We start from the raw sequence: 22,837 nt of genomic DNA, 5'->3' as shown, positions 1-22,837 counted from the left end.
TCCTCAACATGGAGTACCGCCATCTGGCTCCCAGAGCACAGACAAGATTCAAATGACAGCTATGCCAAGGTCACCAGTCCTGTGACCTTCAGCCAACAACTTAACTTCTCTGAGCCTTATTGTTCTTGCTTCTAAAATAAAAGTAATGAAGCTCGGCTCATAGGGTTGTTGGGGCATTACGTAAAATAATACTCTGTACTGAGCAAGCACTCAGTCATGTTACAGAGAGCTCAGTTGCTTGCACCTGGGCTCTGCGTAGCTGGGGAAGTGGACTGGCTTTCCTGTCAACCGAGTAACTGGCTTCAGAGGCTGGGCTATGAGACCTTTGGAGACTTGAACAGCTCAAACTACACCGAGCTCAACTGGGCCTGAAGGCAGTCAGCAGATTTGATTTAGAATATTGCAAAGATGGGGAAAATGTATCTGAGGCTCTTTGAAACTTATTATTTTAACCTGCCCATATATGTGGAGTGAGAAGGAAATAATCTCGATGGCTCCCAGGTCCTTCCCCGCGTGGTACACTTCAGCAGAGCCCAAAGAAAATGCTGACGGGGCCTTCTGCAAGTGAAGGGTTGATAAATTAATAGTGCTGTGTTTATCTCGCCCCTCTGATCTCAGGATTTCAAAGGATGTTAGACAAATACCAAGCAGCAGATAAGATTTTTTTCTTTATCTTCCAGATGGGAAGTTGGACGCTCAATCAACAGGCAGTAATGGAACCAAGTCACAGATGCGTCAATGCAATGGTTTTCAAGCTTGAGTGTGTGTAAAAATCACGACAAAATTTCTCAAAATGCGCGCTCCTGGGCCGCACTCCAAGAGGTTCTGGAAAATCTGGGCTTGGGCTCTGGATTCTGAATTTTAAACTGGGCTTTGAGATGGTACGTTGATCACACTTTGATCAATACTAGTGAGAGTCGGAAAGTGTGCTTTCTATTTGGGACTTAGCCCCTGAGTGACCAAGCAGGACGTTTGTAGGCATTTTATCCAGGAATAAAATTTATATAATTTATACCACAACTTTTTGCCTTCTGGGGCGGATAAAGGCTCAAAAGAATACAAACTCAAGTGTCTTAGGCTAACTTAATGTTTATTAATGAAGCAAAACTGATTTCTCCTAAGTGTGAGGCTGTCCCCTCTGCAGCAGTACAGGAAATGACCCTGCAGCTGCTCCAGCCAGGCATCCCTGGCTCAGGTTATATGGTAAGTGGCTCGGAATAGCAGGTACGGGGGGGTGGGGGGGGGTGGGGGGGGGTGGGGGGGGTGGGGGGGGTGGGGGGGGTGGGGGTTTACGTGCCTCTTCCTGCCGTTGGTGGCTCCAGGCGTTCCTTTGCACTACTTCCATCTCTGCCTCCATTTTCACATGGCCTTTTCCTCCTCTGTGTATCTCAAATCTCTGCCTATTACTCCTAAAATCGCATGATGACTTCCCTATTTCCCCCAAAATAAGACCTAGCTGGACAATCAGCTCTAATGCGTCTTTTGGAGCCAAAATTAGTATAAGACCCGGTCTTATTTTACTATAATATTAGACTGGGTCTTATATAGCATAATGTAAGACTGGGTCTTATATAACATAATATAAGACGAGGTCTTATATTAATTTTTGCTCCAAAAGACACATTCGAGCTGATTGTCTGTCTAGGTCTTATTTTTGGGGAAACACGGTATGGTCATTTTAACAATAGACATTGTCGTATATGATAGCACAAGTCTCTACTCTTATTTTTCAAAACTGTCTTCTAGGTGAATTTGAGAGTCCGGTGTTTTGAGTCTCATTTTTGTCAAGTTTATTGCCACCACAAATATCCACTACCACCCACCTCATTTGAGATGTTGAGTGAAAATCAACCTGATGAGTATCCCATCAGATTGTGGGTCATATAGAAATTAATTTGGGAAGAACTGCCATGCCACAATACTGAGCCTTCTCATCCAGAAAAAATGGTAAGTCTTCTAATTTGGATTCGATCTTCATTCGTATTTCAGCTTTTTCTCCCCCTGCCACCTTTAGATAGGTATGGGGAGTGGTCAAGAAACCTGTACTCAGGAAATGTCGCATCCCCTTTTGTTGTGGGTAAAGGGTGAACCATCAGGACTGTCTTTCTCCTTGAGAAGCCTTCCCTGATGCTCTATTCTCCATCCACCCTTACTGTTTCTCCCCAAAGCATATAGACCAAGCCCCCATTTCCTCTCAAAATCAATAATAGGAGGATTCCCTATACCTGTCCACCCTAGAATTTTAGCCAAAGAGGGCACGTGGGCTGCACAGCAAAGGGAAGGGTGCATATGAGACTTTGGCTTGGGACACATTTGCACCGATTCTTACTGTTGTTTGACATGCTTTTGCTAGTATTTTATTTAAATTTGCGCAGCTATTGTAAACGATATTGGTCTTGCGTGAGTGAAGGCGAGGCAAGGTATTTATCAGCGGTTGGTACCGGGGTTATATTGACTTCAAGAAATGAACTGGAAAGCTTTCCTTCTTTTTCCATGCACCGTAGTAATCATAAAGCATAAACTATTAGTCACAACCGCATGATCTGGCTTCAGTGAATTTGCACAAAAACGGTACAGCAAAGGAGCAATGAGAAATAGTGCTGGGGGGTGATCTTCTGGACTGGCGGACAGACTGTTCTGCTTCCAGATGTTTGCCGTGTGAAACAGATGGGGTCTCTACCTTCCCAGCTGGCGTAGAGGGTAGACTCCACTGACCTCTCAGCTCGCTTGTCAGAATTTTGCAGAAGCCTCCAGCACACATCTGATACGCCACGGCTCCTGAGCTGTCTTTATTGGGGCTCCGCTCTGGGGTGCAGAGGAGCACCGAGGGGCGATGAAGACCAGGCCTCGCAGTCATTTGAATTGCTTCATCTGCCACGACTGGGGGGAGTGAACGAGACTGATTCAGAGGCAGCAGCTTCTGCGTATGGGGGGTAAGATTGTGTTGTGCAAGTGCAGAGTTTCATTGTTGGCTTTAAAAATAATGCTCGCAGACCGTCTTTTCAAAAAAAGGAGAAGGCTATACGATGCAAGGGGATTAGACTGTGAATCTAGCTTTCTTTATCTTTGCAAAAGAGGCGGTTTCATTTGAAAGGTTTTATCGCCAGCAGGTTGACAGGCTGCTGCAGTCACTATTTCCATTTAAATGGAGCTGGAAAGTAATAAAAACCTCTTCCTGTTTTATAGTTGCACCTGTGCCTGCTGGATCAACCAGATATCATGTGCTGTGTGGGTGATGAGAATGAATGGAGGGAAGAATGAGAAGCACAAATGAGGGGTAATAACCACTCATCAGCTCTTTTCATGTAGAACCTGATTTTATACGTAATATCTAAATACACTATGTAATACATAATATGAAAATATACATATGAGAAAGAGAGGAAGTGCCATTTCATTTAATAAATTCTACTCATTTCAATATGTGGACACGTTAACTAACTTACATAAAGGTTTCTCTTTTTACATTTCACCTCTGGGTTTATCAATTAAATGCCATTCTGACATGGTTTTAAATGACCAGATGAAGATGTATCATCAGATTATAACGTGGCTGGAATAATACTGACATAGAAGTAATTGCTTTTGACAGGTGGTCCCGCAGTTCCGTGATTAGACCTACAAATTCAATGTCAGTGAGCCATCTGTAGGCAGCTGCCCTGTATCTCAATGGAGAATTACTTGCTTCGCTGAGATTCTAGTTTTTCTGAAGCTTAGAGATGCTAACAGCGAGGGACCAAGGACCCCTGACAAGGACCCTGTGATCGCCTGTCCAATATTATTGTGTCCATTTAGTATCCGACCATCTTTAGAGGCAAATGGCACTTAAGGGTGAAGTGAATGTTCTTAATTTTTTTGGTGTTGTACAAAGGAAGAAACAGAGTAACAAAGTCTTGTGAATTAAAACAAGCAAAAAAATCTCAGTAGAGCTACAACATGCAACTGAGCAAAGCATATTTTCTAGACCAACAGCTTCCTGGCAAGGGTCCTGCTTAAAGGATCTTTAGCAAACAATCCTGAGACGACATGTGCACACAAGGGCTGCAACTGGCTCACGAAGACTGATTAGTGGGCTATAGTTTGAGGTAATGAAGATTTGTGTGGGTTCATTTGTTCAAGAAATATTAATTGAATGAATACCTCCTGTGTTCCAGTCTCTCTCTAGGTGCTAGTGATGCAGCAGGAAACAAAACAGACAAAAATGTCTGCTCTTGCGGTGCTTGGGTACTAGTAAGGCATACAGACAATACATAAGAAAGGTAAATAAGCCATATAGGGTAGTGCTGTATTCTGCACGGGCAGTGTTTCATTCTTGGCTTTAAAATAACATTCACAAACGATCCGTGCTGAGGAAGGAAGTAAAGGAGGGAAGGGAAGGGGCCTTGGGGGGGTGTGTGTGGTAATTTCAGATAGTGTCCAGGAAAGGCCTCGTGAGAAGGGGACACCTGATAAAAATCTGCAGGAAAGGTGGAGGCAGTCACGTGGCTCTCCCTCAGGAATGAAGACTGCCCAGAGCAAAGGCCCAGGGTGGGGGCATGGCTGGAGTGTTGGAGGAAGTGGAGCGAGTGAACCAGGGGGAGAAGGAGGAGGAAAAGGGGTCAGAGATGTAAAGAGGGTCCAGAAACGTGGGCTTTGTGAGTCTTGTATGGACTTGGATGTTTACTTTCTGTGAGAGAGGAAGTCATATTGGAGGGTTTGGAGCAGACAAACGACAGGATCTGATTACATGTGCCCAGGATCACGGGGAGTGTGGTGTTGAGAAGACATTGAAGCAGGCACGGGTATAAGCGGGAAGACCAGTTAGGAGGCTGATGCAAAAATCTAGGGGGCAAGAGATGAGGGTGCCTGGAGTGGAGTGGTAGCAGGGGGATGGTGAGGAGTGGTAGATGGTGGGCATATCTTACAGGTTAAACTGATGGAATTTGCGGACCGGATCAGATGTAAGGGATGAAGGAAAAACAGAAGTGGAGGATGCCTGTATAAAATATACATGGTAATAGATTTTATTTTATTTTAAATATCTATCTATCTATCTATCTATCTATCTATCTATCTATCTATCTATCTATCACTTATCTATCTACACACACACATTTTTGTCTGAGCAACTTGAAAAAAAAGCTGTCGTTTCCTGAGAGGGAAAGATTGCAAAGGAACAGGGATTTTGTGCGTGTGTGCGTGTGTGTGTGCGTGTGTGTGTGTGTGTGTGTGTGTGGTGGTGTGGGGGGGCAAAGGGGAGAGTTCATAAAAATGAATTCAGGACTTTGGGGCATTTTAAATTTCAGATGAATACTAGACAACCAAGTGCAGACATCGAGTAGGCAGTTGGGTATCTACATCTGAAGTTTTGGGAAGAGGTTTGGATAGACATGTAAATTTCAGAGTCAACTGAAATCATCAGATAGATGGTAGATATTTAAAACAATCTGACTTACTACACCATTGAGGAAGTAAATGTATATAGAAAGTTCAAGTTCTCCTGAACATGTAGAGGGAAGAATGGCAAAGGAAACGGAGACAGAAGTTGCCAGATGAGTAGAAGCAAAAGCTGGCAAATGTGGTATCCTGGAAGCCAAGGGAAGAATGTCTTTTAAGGAAGACAGATAAATAACTGGGTTTAATGATGGCAAGTCAAGGAGAATGAGGCCTGAGATTTGACCATTGGGTTTAACAACATGGAAGTCACTACTAGGGATTCAGAACAGGGCAGGTGAATGTATGAATAAAACCAAGTACAAAGAGGCAGAGAAAAGGGGCAGATCACATAGCAGTACGCACTAGGCTGCTGTCCTGATTTGCGTAGCACCCATGCTCACTGTCCCTTTCTGAAACACAGTTCTCCCTCTGGAGACCCAGGCTATTCCTAGCACTGACTTCTGCCTTCCTAGGCTTGACTGGTCACGTGATGAAGTGATGACCCGAGAGGAAGGTCAGCGTTCACACTAATGAAACTGGACAGTTTTGTTGTCTGAAGGAGATGAGGTAAGCGTCATCCTTAAACAGTTAGCACTGGGTAAGCTGGTCCCCTGGATTCCTGAGGCTCAGGGGCTGGGCAATACACGTTAAAGATATCCCAACATCACTAACACTTTGACTAAGGATTATTTTTGTTGAGTTCAGTGGTAATTTTTTTTTCCACACTGAATGTACAAAATTCAGAATTTGTTATGGTTCTGGGCACTGGGGTCAACAATCAACTGTATCATCCAACGGACCATGAAATCTCCCAACGAAACTCCTTGGGAAGGCTCTTTAGGATCTCTGCTTTCGGGCACCAAGAAAACCGTTTCCAGACCGGTACCTGAACCACGGACATTAAAAAAATATTTGTCCGAGTTTAGATAATTTCACTCAGATTAACTGTAGTCTCTTGGTGTTCATTTTGTGCTAAGCTGTCTGAATTTTAGACATATTACAATGATATTTATTGAACAACTATTTGGGCCAGGTTGCACCTCAATGCTGGGAATGCCACATGAGTCAACTATACGCTCTTCCTGTCACGAGGGGTGGCCATGAACGCAGCCCTTCATGGTACAATTAGAGGCGCTAGTACGCTTTGCAGTAAAACCACCCCAGACTTGTTCTGGCTTACATCCTGTTCACTTTACCACTTCTTGAGTATGAAGAGCATTTTATTACCAATTTACCCAGCAGGTTAAATTAATATTTGCAAGATTCACAGAGGCTGAGAAGCTATGAACTTCCTAGATGTCTCGTCACTGCTGTGCCTTTTCCTAGTCAACTTGGGACTGCTCAGTAGTGACCAAAAATACTTAGCACAGTCATATATATATATATGTATACATATATATATATAGATATACATATATATATACATATATACATATATATTCAATATATATATATTCAATGGGAATCAAGATATTTTAAAGGATTTTCTCCTAAAAAATGGAAATTAGCAGAGCCCTTAAAAAGAGCCAGGAAGAAACACAGTGCTGCCTATGTGTCTGTCCTTGAGCTCAGTGGAATGAGGCCAGGTTGGCTACCTTGGTGAAAGGCCCTCTTCCCTCTCCTGGGCTGGCCCCTCCACCAGGCAGTGCATTTACTGGCATGATTAAGGCCAGCTGAGCTGCCCTTACCCCTTAGCACATCCCTGGGGGAGCTGTCTTCTCCAAGCCTCTGTCTGCAGACACCTGGGCTCCTTAGGTAGGTGTCCTCCTCCTGGGCTGGGAATGCTCTTCAAAGATGACTGAGCAGGGCTACTTGCGTTCTGTCCACTCGCTGCTGCCAGGCTGTGGAACAGGGACTTCAGGAGAGGCCTCCGGGTGGGGTGAAACCGCCTGGGCTGCGGAGTCACCTGGCACTGGAGACACTGTGCTCCACCGACCAGGAGCAGAGTCCGGTTCTATGTCTTCTTAGCTGTTTGAATTTGGGCACAAATCTGACACATCACCCAGCCTCAGTTTCCTCCCTCATCTGTAAAATGAAAATGGTAACCCCAGAGGCTTGTGCAAGGACAGAGGAGATAACGCAACACACAATACACCTTCCTGAAGTGCCAGCTTGGTCCACTTTGCCGTGTGGTCTTTATGTTCACAAACAGTCTGAGCTGAGAAAGGAAGTAAAGAAGGGAAGGGGACCTTGTGGGTGTGGGTGTGGTGATTTCAGATAGTGTCCAGGAAAGGCCTCGTGAGAAGGGGACACTTGCTGAATACCTGCAGGGAAGTAGAGGCAGTCACTCCTCCTGCTGGCAGGGGTATAGGAAGGAGGGAGGAGAGAGACACGGGCAAAGGGGTACCCCAGGAAGGATTCCATCCCCAGCCCCTGGGAGTGGCAGGAGGCTGGAGTGGATGGAAGAGGTGGCTAAACCTGTCATGTACCACGGAGGCTGAAGGGCAGAGAATTGCACGGTCTCCAAGGTTGTGCCACTGCCAGTGCATCGGGCTGGCAAGAAGCTATTTTGTGACATGGAACTTTTGGGAACCGGCATTTCCTGATACACGGTATTACCCCAAACAGAATGACCTCTTCAGAGAGGTTTTACCAGAATGTGTCCAAATGGAATATCTGTGAACTCTTTTGTCCCTGCCCTCCTCGTTACGGAGTTTTCAGTCTTGAATTTGGCCAAACCTTTCTTTTGAAGTGGGTTTTCCTGAATTCCTTTATGAGAAATTAATTTGATCATACAGCAGCCACTGTATAGGTTTATTTGGTCACCGCAAGTTTCCTTGGTGCAGGGACATGTGTCCCTACAGGATGACACAGGACAGTAAGGTGTCACTCATTACATGTCCCCAAACCGTGTAGGGAAGGGACATTCAAGCTCCGTGTTATTAAAAAACTTGAGAGAGAGAGAGAGAGAGAGAGAGAGAGCGAGAGAGAGAGAGAGAAGAAAAAGAAACACCTGTAGTAAGAGAGTTCTTTGTAATAGTATGGTAACCTGAACAGAAAAACCTTTGATAAACCCCTGGGAGAGCTTAAGTATTTCTCCTCTATCACTCGCTGAGTATGGGTGGCTGCAGGTCAACCCTGAAACTAGATGACCATCCCACCAGCATCAATAAAGCCTAATCCTGGAGGAAGGAAGTGGGGTCTGGTTTCCACTGTTGCTATAAAAAAATCAGGGCTTTGTTTCTCAGGATTGCTCTTCCAGTGGTTGTAACACACGGTGGTTTGCTTTGGCAGGAAAAGTACCTTCTGAAGACAAAAGGGTTGTTTTACCCAGAGCCCCTGTGAGCGCTCATGATGTTCTGCCCTGATGTCACTGGGTGGCGCTGAAGGAGCCTGGATGGCAAGGCCTTTGCTTCCTGCTTCCCTTGGGTCCGAACTGAATCCTGTCAGTCACAGCAATGATGCACCCAGGTGGCTCTGAGAGAAGGAGAGTGGGGCCAACTCCCTCTCAAAGCCACTTTTAATGTGGACAGTTGCTGTTTTCTCCCTCTTATATAAAGAAAGAATAAAAGCATACTTAGAAAAGATGCTTTTTACTTGGAAAATGCTATTTTTCTGAGTCCGTAAAAGATCATCTGCGTAAGTGTGCAAATGTAGCCCCATGCAAGTACAACTGCAAGGCACGTAGCCTTGGGGAGAGCTGAAGGAGGGTCGGCATGCCTCCCTGGCTCCCTCAAGGCCTGCTGATAGATCGCTGCAGAACAAACTGGCTCACAGCTTAACTGATGTGGCATTGTGTCCACCTTATTCAAAGTTTAATAGGTGCAGGGCACAAGTTCAAGAGTAGAGGGCAGAGAACCTACCTCTTGATAGAAGGAGTAGCAAAGAATTTGGGGCCAGGTTTGCAAATGGCACACCTAGGGTACTGCCAGTACCCATTCTCTCTCCTCCGTCCACATTCTCTTTGTTGCTCTCTGCCTCTATCCTTCAAGGTTGTGCTTGGGTGGGGACAATTGCTAGAGGTGAGACCAGAAGGATATGACCTCATACCCTCCTTTCTTTCCCCACCCCAGCTTTAGAACTATTTCCCTTCAGTCATGGCCAAGCTTGTGGATGAAAGGAAGGCTGCCGGGAATTTGATTAATGCCCCTTCTACGAGGCTGGAGAGGAGGGTAGGAAGACTAAATGCTGGAGTTTCAAGCAGCCACTTGACACTTCCATTTGGGGGCCAGAGGGATTATCTCAGTGAAGGAAAGGGTGACGATCAGAAGAGCCTGAGCTGATGAGTCAGGTTTTCCGAGAGGCCTTAGGCCCCGATGGCCTGCTTTACAAGCACAGAGCAGAATGCCTGCCACCATTGTTATGGTGAGAGGTGGATTATTATTACTGGGATGAGTTTAAGCTTCCGTGTCTTGTCCTTTTATTGTGCTTCAAAAGTAATAGAAATTAATAGTCATGATGCCCAGCTAGTCCAGGCCTTTTCCTCTGAGGTTGGTGACAAGGAAGTGAGATGTCAAGCCAACTAAGGTGGACATCTGTGCATCAGGTCAACTGAAGCCATTAATTTGCCTCACAAATGCTGCCAAGCCACTATGGGAGTAATGACTGTCTCACTCCAGACCCAAGCCAATTTTGAGCCCATGACCTTGAGTGACACAGTACCTCCCACAGCCATTCTATAAAGAGGAGAATGATAGCAAGTCAGTGGAGTGGCTCCTTCCAATTATGAAGGTGATGAAGGACGTAAATACTAAATACTGAAGCCTGCAGGGTGACGTGGCTTAGTGCCAACAACCACAGTGGTCTTTTCACTACGAATTTGACCAGTTAGACTCATATTCTTGATACAATCTTTGTCTTTTTGTGCAAGCAGTGAATTAACTTCTTTCTCACATACACACATACACCCTGCTGCCTCCATCAGACCAGGATCTCTGAATGGCCTTCACCCAGGGAGAATTTATAAGTACAGTGAATAAGGTGAACATTCACCTTAGAAGATTTTCTACCCAAGTGGACAGGAGAGTCCAGAGATGTCACTAGAAGTCAGCTTGGGATTCAGGAATTATTTCTTTGGGAATTTCTTTTATCTCCATCAAATACCAGAGCTTGGAGGACTGGGGAATGTTATGAGATTTTCAGCTGGACCCTGATGGATGGGTAAGATATTGATCATCAAAGAGGAAGGAAAAGAGAGCCCCTGGGGAGGATGGGCAGGAGACAGATGAGAAAGGAGACCGTGGGATGAGACTCCTCTGGCAGTGGAAGAGCTCACACTTTAGGGTCCCACTGACCTGGGTTCAGCTGTTGGTTCCATTTTTTGGTAGCTTTGGCAAGATGCTCTTTAAGTCTCAGTGTCAATATCTAAAAAGTGGGGGTTACAATAACTATTCCAATAGAGTTGTGAGAATTAAATGAGGTAATGTATACATGGCTGCGTGAAGAGTGGGTGTTAGGATAAGAAATACTATCAATAGTAATGAGGAAATAAGTGTGCCCTTGGAGGGCAGGAATCGGTCTGATTGGAGTACAGGGCTTCTGTTGGGGAGGAGACGAATATCAGTGTAAAAGATAGTGGAGTGTGACTGTGAAATTAAGCAAAGTATTGGTGCTAGAAGATTGGATGTACCACCTTCTAGATAAGTAATCTGAACCCCAGAGAATTGAAGTAACTTATCAAATGTGTGCTATGTTCGTAATACCACCTGCATATCTGGCCTTCTCAAAAATACAAGATCTTTGAGGGCAGAGACCATGACTTCTGTATCTTGGCAAGCCCCTGCAAAACCCAGAATATCATGTTGGTGCTCACTTCCTCCTTTTTGAATGAAGGGAGCATGAGTTCACTAAAGAAATTGGCAACTATACTAATGGTTTAGTACTACTATACAGTTCACCAGCTAATCAGATTAAAACTCATCTGTCTTAGAGTGTTTAGAGGTAGACCTAGTTGAGTCAAGTGAGTAGAAGAGATGGGTCCATTAACAGCTCTAAGATTTTACCTCTTTGTCCTTGGCACACGCATTGTGGGAGGGAACCAAAAGAGACAGAAGCTGGAAAAAATGGATAATAGCTGATGCCAGCTAAAATGTGGTTAAACAGGCACTGCAGTATGATTCTTATGGTATTATAATTTGGCATAAACCTTTAGGAAACCAATTTGTATTCAAACATCTATGGCCTTTGAGCCAATTGTTTCATACAAGTAGATTTATTTTTAAATGATGTCTGAATTAAAGGTGGGACCAAGCAGGGTGGGCATCTGCATGGAGGAGATGACCTGTGGCAAAGGTATGAGATATAACTATTAAGTTCGCAAACTTGTTGTAACGATGTTGCTAACATTTTTTTTGCTATTAGAGGGATTATTCATTATGAATTTGTACTAACTGGACAAATAGTTAACCAAATTTACTCTTTAGAAGTGCTGAAAAGGCTGCGTAAAAAAGTTAGATGACCTGAACTTTTCGCCAACAATTCATGGCTCTTACATCACGACAATGCACCAGTTCACACAGCACTGTCTATGAGGGAGTTTTTAGTTAGTAAATAAATAACTGTATTGGAACACCCTCCCTACTCACCTGATGTAACCCTCAATGACTTAGTTCATTACCCAAAGATAAAGGAAATATTGAAAGGAAGACATTTTGATGACATTCAGGACACCAAGGGTAATATGACGACAGTTGTGATGGCCATTCCACAGAAAGAGTTCCAAAATTACTTTGATGGGTGCACTAGGTGCTGGAGTCAGTGCATAACTTCCCAAGGGGAGTACTTGGAAGGTGACCATAGCGATAAGGTATGTAGCACATTTTCTAGGATGAGTTCACGAACTTAATTATCTGACCTCGTAGAGCAAAAGTGTGCATGTGTGTGTGGGGAAGAATAGAGTAGGGTGTTAGTACTTAATATGAGGTGAAGGGACATCCATGCAGGGTACAGTGTCCACTCCAGGGTATCACAGGTCAAGCAGTAACAGAGTGGAGGCAGTGGGCTATGGGAGATTGGATACGTAGAGGGGGATCGATGAAATAAGCAAATATAGTGAGGGTGATGGGAGCCAGGTTTCTCACTACTGGAGAGAGCAGTTATAACTATGAAGAGAGAGAAAACTGGATTGAAGCCTGAGGTGTAAAAGTGAAATGGAGATCTTGATGTGAACTCATGTGAACATTACAGGTGAAAATGCCCTCCCTTTCTTGTTTTAATGTACATTTTTAAAAAGATAAATGAGATTGAGCATCTTTTTCATTTGCTTCTCATCTGTTTTGGGTTCCTTCTCTATGAAAGACCTGTTTGTATCTTTTGCTTTAAAAGAGTTTTACAATATTAGTGAACTTAGCCATTCGTTCCTAATAAGTATCATGAATATTTCCCCAGGTTTTCAGTTTTATGTTATTTTATAGCCAAACAGATTTATTTTTTTAAAAATGTGTGTCACACCTTTTCATTTTTTCCTTATGTTTTCTGGGTTTTGCATCATGATTAGAAACAGCTTTCTCGTCTCGATTCCACTAGAATGAAGCACCCACAATTTTGTCCCACATGCTTGTGATTTCACCTTTCATGTTGAAAGTGTGATCCCTCTGGATGCTCTGGTGGAAGCCATGCCTGGGTAATTGGAACAGCTTGGCAGCACGACTTCCTCCTGTAAGGATAGGGGAGGCTGTGAGGGGAGGGACGTGGCCCTGGGCTCAGTTGCTGTGTGAGCTTCGGCCAGTTCCTTCACCTCTCTGTGTCTCCATTCCTCATCTGTAAAACGAGGATAACAATAGAACCCACCCCAGAGGTGTGTGAGGTAAGGAGTAAATAGGGTAACACACAGAGCTTAGAGCTGTGCCTGGCACAGAATATATACTTAATGAAGCTTAATATCGTGTTATCAATCACTAGGTGCCTATCTCTTAAGGACCGGTAAGATGATAGGCATAAATCTGGGCCCCCTGTCCACCATCCCAGCGGTGGACAGCGGACAGGGCCCTGGCAGGGCTTGCCCATGGGCTGAGAAACAGCCTCAAGCGCTGTCAGCAACTAGGGTGACTCAGGAAAGGCCAGGCGGCAGGGACAGGGCAGGCAAGGCTGCGAGAAGGTGGGTTGACAGATGGAGCAAAGGCTTTTAACTGCAGAAATCCAGCGCTCACTGTCATCGCTAGGCGTCTCTGTTGCCACTAGAATCCTGTGATCACAGACTTCCTCCCCAGCTTGCTGGCTGATCTGAGTGAAATCTCCCGGGTGTCCTTGCAGCCTCTTTCAGCATTGCCGTCCCAGTGGGCTCGGTGTGCTTTTTTAATAAAGGAAATTAAACACACACTCTTACATCTTCACACACACACACACACACACACACACACACAGAGTTTAAATAATTAACAAATGGAGGATTAAGGATAGAGGTTTCCTGGCGTTGGCTGGGTTGAAGCCAGCCACTTAACAAAGGGCAGGCTGATGAATGGCACCTGGAGGGCCCTAGGAGCGAACCACCCGGGACATAAGGATCTCAAGCCCTGTCTGGGCTGCTCTGGCCTTCACTGTGCTTGTGAGACCTGGGTGAGGGGCGCGGCCCAAGGCTCGGCAGCTGGCACTCCCTTCTAGGTTGGCTGCCCTGGGTCAGAAGCAAGGGCCAGAAGCTGTATTTGTGGCTTTGTAAGCCAGTAGTCCTCAGCCTTCCCTTCTTTCTGACGCTGAGAGGTTATCCTGCCCACTCTGCCTAGTGTGTGTCCCAAGTTGTGCGCTGTAGTCACAGCCAGCACTCCATCTTCCTTACCTTCACAGGAGGTGACCGGCTGGCCTCTTTCCTCCTTCCCCACCTGGTCTGGATGGTAAAGCGTACCCTCCTGGAGGCAGATGCCTGGAAAGCTCTTCCATAAGGGTTCCACCCTAATTACCCTCATTCCTCATCTCTCCTGGCTGATGTTGCTACCAACCAACTTGAGCAGCTCAGCCCCCTCACAGAACACAATTTCTGCTTCTGCTGCAGCCTTCACACCTGCCTACCTGGCCTCTCGCTCCTCTCTGCCAACCTGCTTCCTTCCCCTGCTCACATTCTCCACCTTCACTTGCCGTGCCAGTCTGAGGTGCTTGGCTCCAAGCGTCCTCATCAGCAGACACACTGGAAATGGTCCTCATGGCTTCTAGGTCCGAGAGGCTCTACCTGTGCTTCCCCAGGATGCCCGGCGATCCCTACCCCACCTAGCCTTTCTGGTCAACTCTTCTTCTAAAACCCTGTTCCAGTAGCTAAACTTGCTTTAAAAGTTGCCCTTAAAATACGCAGCATAAATCGGTGTAATGCAGGGTCTCCGGTCCCGCTCTCCACACAAGAATGCAGGACACGGTGAGGCCAAAAAGGAACACCCACGGAGCCATGGATGGGGGAAACATCCCACTATGTTCTCGATGGTAGCTGGTTGAGACACAAAAGCAGACATCTGCCAGTACCCTAGCGAGGGGTCTTCCTGCACCCCAGTCTCACTGGTGGCCAGGCGAGACACAGGAAGTAGGATCAACACGATCCACAATCTGCTATCTATGCTTGCTAACCGCACTTGCTAGCAGCAATCCACCGGCGACTTCTCTGCCAACCAACCCACAACAACCTTTGCCAGCATAGCCACAGCAGTTATATTAGTGGCCAATGGCTTACGGATTACAGCTGATGGCCAACTAGCCACAGCTGATGGCCATCTGATCACAGTTGATGGCCATTTACTACCCGAGCCAGCACCTTTCTATGAGAGGCCGAGAGCCTGGAAACTGCTTTTTGGGGCTTTGTCCCCACAGGGGTGAAATGTCTAGTACATTGTTTTGTACACCTGAAACTAATAATAATAATAAAAAAGCTACCCTTACACTCTTACAGTTTTACTCTTGCTTCTCTGCACTTCCTCAGAAACCTGTACCTCCGATTACTTCTGTATTATGACAGCAAGTTGGTAATTCCTGAGTCTCTTGTCTGCTCTGTTTTCTGGACCCAGAGATCCTTGAAGGCAGAGCTTGTACCTTATTTTATTATTTTAAAAGATATCTCAGTGACAGCTTACATGTCTTTGTATTTCCAGGACACAACACAGTACCTGACTTTTTTTCTGAACGAGTCTATAATTAATCACTAACTCCCTGACCATGTTTCTTCATCTCCAGAATATACCTTTAATCTCTTATATTTTATAACTCCCTTGCTTCACTCATCCTATTCCTAGATATCAGCTCATGAGAAAAACCAAATTTCTGAAGGATTCACATTGGGAGCGCTGAGACCACAGGGATTTTCTAGCGATTTATTCATTTGTTTCAAGGGTACGACTCTTTATTTATAAAAGGGATGTTATCTAGCTCTTGAACAGGCAAGAGGAACACATTCCGGAGGAGTAGATGAGGATACAGCCAGAAACGATTCCATGGTCAGCCCCCAGATCGCAAAACGGTGCCTGACACTTGCAGGCAGTGGTTGTCATTGTCTTCAGACAGACAAGAAAAGCAGCAGGAAGACAAGTACCATATGATCTCACTTATATATGGAATCTAAAGAAAAGACTATGTGAATGAACTAATCAGAGTCAGTTTTGGGGACGCAGAGAAAAAACCGAGAGTGGTTAGATGGGTGTGTGGGAGGGGGTTGGGGATAAGGGGAAAGGTGAAGGGATTTGGAAGCAGCTGGTAACCACAAGATGGCCTCAGGGTTTTTCTTTTGAAAATTAATTTGGGGAAGGTATTCTATAATGTTGTAAAGATTTTGTTGGGTATCCGATGGACATGCGTCCTATTTGGGAGACCACCTCAGGGATACTGTGGATACCTGATCATGGCATTGTACATCAGAAGCTAAACATTAATGAATGCCAACTATAATTTTATATATATAATGTGATGGTTCAGTGTGAGGTCGGAGGGATAGTGGATGGGGGGAGGGGGGTTCACAGTATGAGGGATATAAATGATGAACGTCTAAGTATTACCTTGTTTTGTACACCTGAAACTAATAAATAAATTAATTAATAAAAAAAAAAAAAGAAAAGCAGCAGGGAGCTTCTGTGACAAGGAAGGTACTGCTGGGTGTGAGAATGGCGTGGCGTTGGGTTCTTAAGACTAATTTCAATATTAGCCTAAGGATAACATTGTAAATAAACTAAGAAAATAGAATCATGCATTTCAGAACTCAATATAAACTATTAGTTTAGGTGATTAAGAATTGTCTGTGTCAAAGATACAACGCTTGTGGAACAGGAGAAGAGAACTGACTGGTCTGGAAAAAGAAAGTTAGGACACAGAAAGTGGAAATAGAAACAGGAAGGAAGTAGGAAGTGTCAGTTTCTTTAACCTGACACATTTTACCAAGGACAAATCTAATCTGTGCTTCAGGTAACACTGGGGGCTAAAACAGACTTAAATATCTATTTATAGGCTCCATATCACTCGTCTTTTGAAACCTCATTGTCTCATAGGTCTGTAACATCGCATCATGAAAAATCCTCATTCCAGAACTCTGCTAGCCTGCCCCATGCAGCTAGTTTGACTTGTGTTGAAAAATTGGGAGACCTTGGGTCACTGGACCCCTCATCCTGAATGACAATAATTGGTAGGCACTGAGTAGTTGCTGCCCCGTTTAGGTAGGGCAGCTTATCTCTAGTGGACAGGCTCCACTGGTCCTGTTGTCCAATACAGAGTCTATTCACTCATTTTTGCAACTGGCCTATAGGTTATCACAGAAACTGGAAGATCACAGGGAGATTTTATTTAGCCAGTAGTTCATCAGCTGTTTTTCACAAGGCAAAACTGTCCTTATGTAATTGTTTCATTTAAATGTGGACTATAAATGAGAAGATGGGTTCAGGAAAAATAAAGGTGAAACCAGGCTCTGCTACAATTGAAATGAAATCTATAACAGGAAGTCCTTTTCACAGTTGCATGTCTATGAATTTTATCTATGCATGCCATATACATGTTAGGTCGCCTATGTTTTATAACTGCATTAATATACTTGAACACGACTTTTTGTTGAATTATGTTATTCCTGCTTGCAAATCCGGAGGGTTGGTGTTAGGAGAAGGGATTTCCAAATTTGAAAACAAGAATTTTGGTATATTCTATGCTTTTGAAAAATCTATATTTATGCCCAAGAGCTGTATTTTTATTGTCGTGTGGAAATATATCTTGGTTTCGTGGACCAGGCTAGCACTAGAGTCCTACTGTATGAGTCAAACTTCTCCATGTAATACTTTGTCCTTCCTAAGGTGCTTTATAAGAAGTAGGTGTAATAAAGATGTTTCAAAAGTCTTAGTTATTCGTGGCCTTGCTCCCAAGCCAAGGATCTAAGAGTCCCTCAAATTTCACATCAGCCATTTGGAATATGAACCTTAAATCTCCCTCCTACCTTGGAGAACAGCACCACTGCCAAGACAGAACTGAGCTTCACTGAAATACTACCTGTGGGTTGTGGCATTTACCGTGGGAGATGTTTGCAGAGGCCAAGGCAGAAGAATCAATATGTGTATGATAAGGGTAGTTTTCAACAAGACAGTGACAGGAACGCTAACAAGGTTTCTTTTCTCATTCATTATTTAGGAGGCCTTTTGTCAGATCTCTTTTATTGCTTTCCCTTGGTTTGAGAGACAGTCAAAATAGGGGTTTATTAGAACTTGGTGAACCATCAAAAATTAGTTCATGAAAAGACAGCAGGAAGGTATGCAGTACAATGCGTTTGGACATAAAAAAAAAACTAAGACACAACGTGTCAATGAAAATGTTGAAAAGTGAGAGTTTCCTAGTTTTGAATTCTCCCAGGATTGCGTACATGGAGTTGTCTCATGCAAAAGTTTCGCCATTAAGGTGAGGCCAGTTACTGCAAAACTAGGACTTGGGGCATTCCTGAACAGAGACATGGCCCTCAGTTGCCTGCAGGAAGTGGGTTTTTCTTCCTGGGTGTCCTCAGAAGGAAGTCAATAATAACGGTTATTTATAGAGTTTCTCTGCACCAGGCACTGTTCTAAGCACTGTACATGTGTTAGCTAATTTGATCCTCACCCTAACACTATGAGGTAGGTACTACTTTAATCTGTACTCTATAGATGAGGAAAACTGAGACACAAAGACATTAAGTAACCTGACCAAGGTCATTTGAAGTGGAGAAGCCAGGATCCTAAACCAGGCACTTGCTCCAGAGCCTGGAACCCCGAATGGGTAGCAGGAATAGCAAGGCACAGCTGAAGCCCATGATCAGACCAGCCAGCTATTGGTAAAGGTCTGACCTGCGGCTTTAGGACCAGGGCTAGGCTCATAGAGTGGTGCCGGATGGTCGACACAGGTCCTGCTTGCAGATTTTAGACCAGACTTGTGAAGGAACAACACAAACAGAGGTTTCTTGGTGTTCAGTTTTTCTCTTAGGTGAATTGTCTGCACATATCCTTTGTCCATTTTTTGGTCCAGGGTTTACTGCTGATCTTAACAATCTGTCTATTGTCTCCTCCCTCTGCCACAAGGGCAGGGGTTTTTGCCCATATTGTCTACTGCTGCATGCATAACACATAGAAAGCGACTAGCAGCACATAGTATGTGCTCAAGAAAAGTTTGCTGAATGAAGGAACATTAACTCCTTGTCTGTCATTTTCAAGTTTATTGAAATGTGTCTTAAATTATCTATGTGCCCATTTACATTTTTTTTCCATTTACATTTTTATGTAGTCAATTGCATTGATTTTTTTCTTTTAAAAAATGTTTTTAAACTCCTTTCCCAGCCACTCGTCATATAAATATTTAGTTATTTTTTTCTGGTATTTTTATATAATTTTTTTTTTTTTTACTGCTTTAATTCATCTGGGCTTTGTTTTCTCCTATGGTGAAAATAGTGGCCATAAATAATTTCTTTCCAAATGGGTCCTCACTGTTTTTTTTCAGCACTATGTAGTGAAAAATCCACCCTTCTTTCCACTAGTTTGTCTGTCTACTCCTGTGCAAGTATTATATCCTTACATTATCGTTTGTGTATGTATATGTTTAACATATATGTTTACATATCTTTTAATACATGTCTGCTCTCATTATTCCTTTTTAATTGGATTGCTTGATATTATGTGTGCTGACTACAGAATTCGACATAAACATTAATTTAGGCATAATTGACATTTCATAATATTCACCTGGAAACATGACTAGGGAGAATTAGCTCTTCTTAGATTTCCCAAGAGGACTGCAAATAATGGCAAATGTGTTGCTTGCTTTCTGAAGGTTCTAGAGCCCAAGTCTGTTGGACTTCAATGTCCATGCTCTTAATCAACCATTTTTTACTTCAAAATTTCCCCCTGGATGTGGCCTGGACCTAGAAATGATTTAACTGTGTGGTCCTGGGAAGTCATTTCATATTTCGAAAATGAGAGCTCCATTAGTTTCTCAGAAATGAATGACTAAAAACTGACTTGAGTGTTCAATTGGCCCAAACTTACTTGATTCTAGGACTATTCCAAGAACTCAGCAACTTCTCAAAAGTGGAATGCATCCATGCAACGTGGGATGAAGCAAAACTAAAAGGTGAGATGCTGTCCGCACCCACACCTATATACCACACTCAGTCACTGACTGTGAGCTGCCTGAGGACCCAGTCATACCTCAAGGGTAACGACAGTTGAAAGCTAACCACCCAAATCCTGTGTTCTCTGCTGCAAACCCTGCAATCCCAATTACATATATATGATCTTTTCTTGGTATATTTTTTTAGTACTTCAACTTTTGAAGCCTTATTTATTTATTTTTAAAATCATAGCCGCTTTCCCTCAGACATTAGCGTGCTCCTATATTCTTCACATCTGTTGGTCGTTCTCCATTTTATAAATGGAGGACACCAAGACACAGACCCCAAGTGTCCTGTCCCAGCAGTAGAAGGCAGGAGTCCTGATTCAGAATCTACTTGCCAACCACTGAGCTCTTCACAGCTGCCATCTTGGTGTAGCCTGGGGAAATAATGAGGTGACAAAACTCCAGTGTGGACAAGTGCACATGTGCGTGTGTATAGACGCCCCCTCATATCAATGCCTATTTTAAAGAGAAAAGGAAGAACAAAGTTGCCAACTGATCAATATACTCGTATGATTATAAAAAGGAAAACCAAATCAATCAGGAAGGGAAAAGATCACTGCAACAGATAAGAGTCTAAGAGATGAAACTAATCCCACCTGGATATAACCAAATGCACAACCATTGCGGCTATCCCCCATGGTAAAAGCAAAACGTTTTTGACAATCAGATTGACAGTGGCAAGTCCTTATTAATGGTTCTCTTTCAAATGGGAGAGGTATAAAGTATAAAGCAGTGGGGGATCTATTTTGGCCAAGACGTATACTCTGCAATTTATTTACTGATTAGAAGGAAGAAAACAATTTGGTGCCTCTAAACTAGAAAAGAGAAAGGAAAGAAGGAAGGAAAGAAGTAAGGAGGGTAGGAAGTAGGGAAGGAAGGAAAGAAGGAAGGAAGGAGAAAGGGAGGGAAGAGAGGAAGGAAGAGAGAGGAAAAAAGGACAAAATTGTGGGCAGTTCTGACAAACTTAGTGAGGAAATGAAATAAATGAGAGATTTAATTTAGATAAATGTAAGGTAATCTACCTGGGGAGAAATAATAATCAGGAAATCTGTAAAAGAGAAGGCTGCTATTTAGGAAACAGCACAGTAGGAAAAAAACAACAGGGAGTAATACTAATAACTGTAGATATGAGCCCATAATATAGGTGGTATAAAAAAAGACTGATGCCACATGGCTATAAGCATAAAAGGATCTGTCAGAAAACAATAAAGTTGCTTCATGCTGCCTTTGGCTGTAATTTTCACTGTGATATGCTAACCACACACTTGAAGAAAGCAATGCTATAAAAAGATGAAAAACACTGTTGAATATTGAAAGCAGAAACTCTGGAATCCTGCATATACACTGAGGTGGGAATTACAATGGCTCAATCAGGTCCCATTTTTATTTGAAGACATCACATCCAATGGGGTCCCCATTTTTTTAGATACAGGCAGCTTGGCTAGAACTCAGGCAACCTTGGGACTGCCCAGAACTTGGGCAGCAACGAAAGTCTGATAAACATTTCACAGCGGGTCACTGTACCGGCCCTTATATACTTCATGTTCCTCTTTTTTTTTTTTTAATTTGGTCACAGTCATTAAGAAAAAATTATTTTGAAAGACACATTGTAATATGATTGTAGAGTTAAAAACAGGGGCCAAATAATATTCTAAACTTAGAATCTTGCTTAACTTCTCCCCCAAAAGAGAATTTAACCACAACAAAGAACCTTGGACTTGTTAGCAGAACACACCTTGGAGGCTTAATCTCAAGTGCCTGAGGCTCTCAGTTTTCTGGAAAACTTGGGTTGCCCTTGCATTGCCCCCTCCCCATGTCATCCCTCCCCAAGGGTTTCCTAAAGTCTGTGGGAAGGAAAGAAAGAGAGGACTCACTCCTTAAGCTTTGAGCATTTCCACAGCTTTTGTTCTCTCAGCTTTCAACGGGTTCTATCAGCATTTTGAGTGGGAAAGCTCTTGCTTGGGGAGGACGGTCTGGTACATTGCAGCCTATTAGCATCCCTGGACTCCAGACGGGAAATGCTGGTTTGTAATAACCAAGAGCAAATAAGAAATGCTCCTGTACATTTTCAAATACCCCTGGGGGGATGTATTGCCCCGGGTTGGAAACCACTGAGAGGTGATAGCACTGGGATAACAGACACTTCCCTGGGGGTGGGCCGCTCTGAAGTATACGCTCCAACCTCTTTGGAGTCTTCCGAAGCCAGACTCAGGGCTTGTGGAGATAGCCTTTGCTTGTCCAGGATCTCTCCTATGATTATTAAGTTGTGGTATGCAAGCTTCTAGCCAAAACGCTGAGGCTAAATAGGCACTCCATAAATAGTTGCTAATTAATTGCCATGTCTTGCTTATTATTATACACTCATTGAGACCAGAAATTTCACATCCTCTATGTTGTGAAAAGCCCTAGGAGGACTTAATATAATGTCATGCTGCTGATAAGTGTTCAGGAAATATTAATTACTATTGATGAAAGTAGTGACTACTTTAATTTAGATGCAAACAACCAAAAAGGGCTAAATACCCTTGCCTCCTTGCCTCTGTTGCATTTGGACAGACTGATTAATACAGTCTTACAATTAATTACTTGTCCTTCCATCTCTGGCACCTACAACTGAGGGCGTTCAGGTTGCTGAGCACTTGTGTGGGTGGATGAGAAGTTTTCCTGGGCTGTTGCCAGAGAGTCAGGCTATTTGTAGCATAGCAAGACTTTTAAGACATGGAAAACTTGGTAAATATGCCAAAGAAGGAGACAGGAACCAGGCCAGGTCAGGCCAGGCCAAAAGATGGGGCATCAAAGAGACTGAGAAGCCTCGAGGGCGGTGTGTGCAGCTGACTCCAGAAGCTGGGAGTTACTTTGAGCTGGCAGTGGCCTTGGGGTAGCGTTGGGGTCCGTGTGGGGTGCCCCTTCCCGG

General features: G+C 43.8%; 1 long non-coding RNA gene across 1 annotated transcript; it reads left to right on the top strand.

Moving 5' to 3' along the window:
- Window positions 1-4,529: 4,529 nt before the first annotated feature.
- On the top strand, window positions 4,530-20,794 carry LOC308496650. The gene is made up of 3 exons (XR_013993209.1): window positions 4,530-4,993; window positions 5,889-5,982; window positions 19,804-20,794. It is a non-coding gene; the product is annotated as an uncharacterized lncRNA (long non-coding RNA).
- Window positions 20,795-22,837: the final 2,043 nt, after the last annotated feature.

The sequence above is a fragment of the Rhinolophus hipposideros genome (assembly GCF_964194185.1).
Source record: "Rhinolophus hipposideros genome assembly, chromosome: 4".
Lineage (NCBI taxonomy): Eukaryota > Metazoa > Chordata > Mammalia > Chiroptera > Rhinolophidae > Rhinolophus > Rhinolophus hipposideros.
The sequence above is the reverse complement of the archived record's forward strand: the minus strand, read 5'-3'. Positions and strand labels throughout refer to the sequence as shown.